Genomic DNA, 7,375 nt, shown 5'->3' with positions numbered 1-7,375 from the left:
TGCAGTTGATTCTTTACTGTCAATGCTATTATTTCAGAGATATCTGCTGTGTGATTTCCAGTTTCCTCAGTGCTCGTGTTGTGGACTCAGGGCCTGATACTGCATTTTGTTCCTTCTCTTTGTCATTTTGTATACCACTCTCTTCTGACCTTTGGTGTAGAGCTTAGATAGAGTTATTACCTTAGCACCAGGTCCGGATCTACGAATTTCAGATTCCTCCAGGTGGGTGTTGTTTGGATCTGGCTGCTGTGCTCCACTTCTTTCTGCTGCAGCCGTTAGAGCTGAACACTTTGTGTCTCTCTGGCAAGATGTTCTGCTCCTGAATCAGCTGGGTGGATCTTGCCTTTAGTCTCTTTGCAGGGAGTTCTGCTGAAGGTTTCTGTGCTGGGCCTGCACTCTGAGTCGAATGAGGATCCACGGGCCAGGGGTCATCTCACTCATTCTCTGGGCCTGCGCTCTGGGTCTATTCAGGATCCGGAGAACCCCAGGTCATCTCACTCACTCGCAGGGCCTATGGTCTGGGTCTGTTCAGGATCCCGCGGTCTCGGTCGTCTCACTCCTGGCCAAGTTAAATTATGATGAAACAGTTTTTTGTTTTTTTCCTGTTTATGTTTTTATTTTGTACTTTCTTTACTATGAAGCAGTAACTTATTCCTGCAGACTTTTTACTTTTGCAGTTTGCAGCAGATAACCAGAAGCACAGGCTGGGGGAGGGGGCTCAGAATCGCCTCCTTGAGGCCACAGTAGGAAAGCAGCTGCCGAGGAGGCTGGGGGGCAGGGAGAGATGAGCAGTAAACCTCCCTAGAAAGGGCATGACAGATAAGGGCCTGTGAGGTGAGCTAGTGAGCTCCATGGGCTGTTGTTACCCTGTCATCAGCTTAACAGTGAGAGGAAGAGGTAGAGAGAGGGAGAGAAAACCCAGAAGATGAAGCAGAAGCAGCAGCTGCAGCACCCATGGCTGAGGCTCCCCTGCATACCCCAGTGCCCAGGATGAGACAATAGAAATCCCAAAAGCATTCCTCACATTCACCCCGGGACCCATCAAAGCTCAGAATCATGCAGCCCAGGGCAGTCAGTTTGCTCTGTACTGTTCTGGTCATAACAAAGGTCCCAGCAGTGTCTCCTCTTGATCCACACAGTAGAATCCCAAGACTTGTGTAATTTGATACAACAGCAATAACCACAATGCAACTGGGTAACTTAGGTAGGTCTGCACTCCCAGGTCAACTGTTCCAAAAGGCAAGAAGGGAAAGAAGGACAGAACTAATGTCATTGCCCTAGCCCAAGCTATGGACTCAGTGGTTACCCCCTGGCCCGAGCACAGGTGTGGACACGGGAGCGTTGGAGACAGAGAAGAAACGATTCAAACAAGCAAACTAATGGACAACAACATCCTGGGAAAAATTTGGTTTTCTTTTTCTTTTTCTTTCTTTTATTTTATGTTTTCCAACCTCTTTTTCTTTACTAATTTAGACTCTCAGCTGGATTGCAAACTAAAACAAATGCAGGGTTACTGCCAACATTTCCATAGGCTGCCTGGTAAGGCAACACAGAGATTCCCCTGCCACAAAAAACAAACCTCATCGGGCCTCCAGCCTTAGAGAAAATGAATCCATGAATATTTATCTTTCAGTGAGATGAACAACGTGTCAATAGTATCTCAGGAATATTCATCTGAGATAGATTGACACAACTTCCATGTCTAGAAGTTAGGGCCCATCAACACCAGCCTTAAGAGAAGAACAAAAGCCAATCAAACCTTACCTAGGTCAGAGGAAGGTCTGTTATTTCTTTCCACACCACGGCATTCTGTTCCTTCAGCCACTTTGGGGCAATTAGCTAAAATCAGCCTGTGGCACCAAAAACCACCCAGAAGTGGCTCAAAGGCACAGAGCTCAGGAGGGCCTTTTTGGAGCATCTTGAGGGCTTCAGGAGCATCTTGCCCATGGGGATCCTAAGATTGGTTGTCTGAAATCCTGAAAATGGTCAAGAACACATTCAGGGGTAACATAGGAGCAAAAGCAGACTGACACATATTTAGTAGGCAGACAAATGACATTCGGCCAAAACACACAAAAATGAAACAAAAACAGACCTAAGACTCCAATCCACCATCAAGGAGTGGCTATCATTGCGTCTAACACCTCGCAGGACTTCCAGAGGGGTTCCCCAACAGAATAGATACAGATATCTTACTGGTATGATCTCCCAGGTGGCTCAGTCTGGTGGGGTCAAATGATAGAATATTTGAGTTTTCAGAGATGGGCCTGGGGCCAGAAAGTCTCCCTGGGGAAATGGTTTCTGAAAACTTTGGTTGCTGTGATTGATCCTAAATAAAAGGGATCCTGGGCAAGTCCCCAAATGTTATGGGTCACTCAGCATAGGAACCAGATAGGCCAAATTGGAAATTAAAAGAGCTCAGCCCTTTTATTATTGAGCTCAGGGCCGTCAGTCAGCTCTCACCACCTCATCCCCAGGAAGACTCATCAAGGACCCCATACCCAGGAAGCAAGGGGTTTCTAAAGCAACAAACCACATCCTGTTTGGCAAATGAATGTGTCATCTAACACAGAAGAGCATCTTGAGGGATAGTGTGACCATTACTCAACATACATTCTTTCTAGGAGCATTGTTTAGTTTCTATTTAACATACATCTGCATTGCTGTGGTCTTGACTACCACAGTGACACTTTGTACAGTTAGAAACATTTTGACCTTTACTTTGATTTACTTTGTAAGTCTATTCTGGGTACTCTCAGTCTATTGATGGTTTACTGATGGTACACCAAGCCTGCTTGCAGTCTTATATGAGTAATTTTTCACGTTAGTTTAATATTAAGTCATCACAAGGAGTTATCATACTTGTCTTTGGAATTCTTTGTTAGAAAATATTCATAAATGATTAGAAAAAAAGTAACTCTTAAAAAAAAAAAAAACACCTAAAAGATTATAAGAAAAAGTTGAAATGGATATTTGATAAAATGTGAGGGTTTTTAATACACTATCTGTCTGATTGAAAGGGAAATTTTGAAACATTTCATTTGATTAAATGTGTTAATTTATAAAATTGACTTTTATAACATTTTAGATGCTTTGCTGGGAATAAAGGTGAAAAGCAAACTTTGTAATTGACAGATTTTATATCTCTCTCTCTGTCTCTCTTGCTCTCGCTCTTTCTCTCTCTCTCTCGCTCTTTCTCTCTCTCTGTCTCTCTCTCTCGCTCTTTCTCTCTCTCTCTTTCTCTCTCTCTCTCGTTCTCTCACTCTCTTGCTCTTGCTCTTGCTCTTACTCTTGCTCTCCTAAAACTACTATTACCTAAGAGTTGGATGCAGGACCTTCATACTGAGCTATGTCACCAGTCCTTTTTATTTTGAAAGTTTCTCAAGTTGCTAAATTGCGCAGGCTGAGTGGGAACTTGAGATCTTCCTGCCACTGCCCCCCAGAGTGCTTGGATTATAAGTATGCACTTATCATACCCAGTTCAGATTTTTTTTTACTGGGGAACAAGCCCAGGACCTTCCCACTGAGAAACATCTCCTAACCCCTTTTAATTAGTTCCTGTCTATGTACTTTGGACTAGCCTTTCAACTCTTAGAATTGTTTTGACTCAGCCCCAAGTGCTAGGATTTTTTTGTGTGCTACTGTCTTACTTAGCTTGTTGTTAAGAAAAAATATTGAGTACCTGTTGAGAAGCATTCTATATAATTTTTGGGGAAAAAATTACCTCATAATTAAACTGTGATTAGGGCTTGTCCAAGGCCTGGTGCCTTGCCACACAGGCCAGTAATGTTATTCAGGAACATAATCCCATATGCTTCCTATCACAGTGGAGACCTGAATAATTCCAAGATGTTGGGACGTTCCATGGAAATATTACATAATCTAAAGACATCCTGGTTCCTAGAGAACCTAGTCATAGTAAAAATAGGGTTTCACCTTGGGGAAAGGATAAACTCCTTTTTAACCTTGCCATCTCTCCCCACTGTCCCCATTGACATAAATATTCTCATTAGCCTAAAATCACTGCTGCCCTGCAAATCATCTGAAGTCATCCTCATCAGCATAAGATCATCTCAGCAAAGCATCATTGCCACTCCTGAGTCATCTGATAATCTCTCAGATTATTGTGCACACCCATTAATTAAGTGGTGGTTATCCAGAGTAACATTGTGTCTGCCCATCCTGAGGCACTGACCTCCCAGACCTTCATGTCCTTTGAAAGTGTGTCCCTCTGTGTTTCTTTCTTATTCTTAGTCATACTCCTCAATAGGCAGGTCAAGAACTGATCAGCCCTGATAGACACCCAAAGTTAATGCAGAAAAGGCTTATTAAGCTTATAGTTTATAAAGCTTTCAGTCCATAATCTGCTGGCTCCTAGGCAAGGTGACACATGACTAAGGGGCAGTAGATTGTGGTGGCAGAAGACAGCAAAAGCAACAAGAGAGAAAAAGAAGAAAGGGCCTCTTTCTGTCACTAATTATGTACACAGGCTACCCATTTTAGGGCAGGTAGAGGACTCACAAACTTAATCCCATCTTTGGACCATGAATCAATCCCACAAATTCTTGATCCAGCTGCCTCTGTGAGCCTGCTTCCCATAACTGCATGAAGCTTTGAGGGGACATCTAGACATAGCAGCCACCATGCCCAGTATTGTTTTTTTATTTTGACACAGAATTTTGCTGCATCAAAAATTTCCCAGGCAGGGCAGGAATTTATGATCTTCCTGTCCCAGCTTCTAATCACTCTTGGTTTAGATTTAGATTTTTTTTTTTTTAACATATTTGGTACAGGGTCTTACTATACTATGCAGCTCAGACTCAAAATGATCCCTTTTTTTTGTTAGCATCCTCAGCACTGGGATTACAGGGTTGGCCACGGCGCCTTGTCTCCATGGGAGCAGGGCCAGCAGGGCATGTGGGGAACAAACCCCATCTCTCCACTTGCCTCAACAGGCATTTGGTCCACTGAGCTATCTCACCAGCCCACAGAGTTTAAATTCTAATGTTAAGTACTAGCATTTTAAAAAGCTTAGTGGTAGCTGGGTGTTGTGCTGCATGTCTATAATCCCAGCACTTGGGAGGCTGAGGCAAAAAGATCACTGTGTGTTGGAGAGCAGTCTGGGCTACAAAGTGAGTGTAAAGCCATCCTGAACTGCATGTTGATATCCTGTCTCAAAAAGACATTAATCAATCAATCAATCAATAAAATAAAATAAAGTTTTGTCTCAGTTACTCTTCTCTCCTTGCTGGGACAAATACCTGACACTCAAAATGAAGGAAGGAAAGGTTTATTTAGCTCACAGTTACTGCAGGTTTCAGTCTATACTAAGCTGGCTCCAAGGCAAAGCAGCACACTGCAAAGAGCAAGAGAGCAAAGGGATTGGCCAGCTCTGGCAGGTAGCTACCCTCTCTTCCCTCCCTAGGTTGTAATGCAAATTACCTGCTCCAGGGCAGGTGCAGCATCCACGCCCACAATCATCTATCATAAACTCCAGAGGCCACCCCATGACTGCATTAGGCTTTCACACAAACCCTAACAAGGTTAGTGGTAGAAAAGCCAAACTTTTACTTCTAAATAATCAGAAATTCAAGTCCAAATTATTAATTTCCTCATCATCATTGTTATTACAGTAGCGATCGTGGCCATGCACTGGACCTTAAACCCGGGACCTTCACACTGGCCTAGTCCTTCAGTCCATTTTTACTTTTAATTTTGTAACAGAGTATGTTTGTTTTTACTTTTTTTCTTTCTGTATTTTAGGGAAGGGTCTACAGGGTGTTTAGGGTTTCACTACTAGATTGGATTTGTGATCTGCCTGTTTACAATCCCCGCCAAGAGCTGGGATTACAGGCACCACCACACACACAGGGGGCTCGAGATCGAACCAGACCCCTGAGCCTGTTTGTAGGTGCTTTAATCCACTAAACTATTTGGCCGGCCCTCTTGTGACAGAGTCTTGCTAAACTGCAAAACTGCTTGTGTTATGCGTGAACTTGTGATCTTTCAGCCTCAGACTTTCAGTGTTCTGACTACAGGTATGGGCCACCAAGTCTAGTTCAACTATTTTTTACAAACTGTAGACACTGCCACTGTGCTAAGATACTTGTAGTTGGTTTTCATTTTTTGTTTTCCATACCAAGGACAGTACCCGGGGCTTCCAACTGCTCTACTGCTGAGCTATACATCCCAGCTGCTGGGCTAAGGTAGCTTTAAACTAAAATTGTTTGCAGTGTAAAAAAGTAGCACTTAAAATGGTAATCTTCAATTATCCTTCTCAACTGGTTGTAAAATTCCTTAAAAGATTTAGCTGTACCGTGTTTGGATCTAAGTTAAAATGAGTAAATGGTAAACAAAACCATCTTCAATTTGAAAATAAAGTATGAAAATCATAAAATACATGATTTAATACATGAATTTATGGATTTTCAAGCATTAGGATAAGTTAAGAAATTGAAAACATTGGGATAAATTAAAAAGGGTTTGTAAATATATTTTCTTATTTCAATAATGAAGCTTAGTTTTGTCTATATTGTAGATATGTTTTACAGATTTTTTTTTTTTTTTTTTTTTTTTGCGGGGGTGAGGGACTGGAAATCAAACCCAGGACCTCATGTTTGCCAGGCAGGCACTGTGCCCCAGGGAATTGTACTTTAATAAAAGCAGACACTTGAGGCTTTAATAACAAAGGTAGAAGACAGGGGCTGCTGTAGTCCAGTATTTCATATTTTTAAAAAAATTTTAAGTACATAGTTGCAATACATAATAATTACATCCAAGCTGGGCATGGTGGCACATGCCTGTAATTCTAGCCCCTGGGAGGCAGAGACAGGAGCATACCTGAGTTCGAGGTCGGCCTGAACAGCATCTCGAATCTCTATTTCTTTTGTTTGCTGAGACAAATTCTCCCTAAGTGGGCCAGCCCAGCCTTGAACTCGCTATGAGATGGTAGGCTTGCAGATGTGTGCAGCCACGCCTGATTTCAAACCTTTTTTTTTTCTTTTTGTATTTTAGGGAAGGGTCTACAGGGTGTTCAGGGTCTCACTACTAGATTAGACTCACAGTGATTCTCCTGTTTTCAGCCTCCCAAGAGCTGGGATTACAGGCTTGCTCCCAGTGTCAACTGCCATCTCAGCTTGCCTTGGGGGAGGGCCGGCAGGGCAAGCCCTGGGATCGAACCCCAGCCCCTGCACTTGCTGGCGTGCGTTTTAATCCTCAAACACTGTTTTAAAAAGACTAAATAAATAAATATAAAAAATTACATCCATTGTGGACAGTTGGGTGCACATAACAACAGAACTTAATCCTTTATATGGTCCCTAGACCAGTCTTTCTCTCTCTCTCTCTCTCTCTCTCTCTCTCTCTCTCTCTCTCT

This window comes from Octodon degus, unplaced genomic scaffold, assembly GCF_000260255.1.
Source record: "Octodon degus isolate 3935 unplaced genomic scaffold, OctDeg1.0 scaffold00012, whole genome shotgun sequence".
NCBI lineage: Eukaryota > Metazoa > Chordata > Mammalia > Rodentia > Octodontidae > Octodon > Octodon degus.
This window is presented reverse-complemented; position numbering follows the sequence as displayed.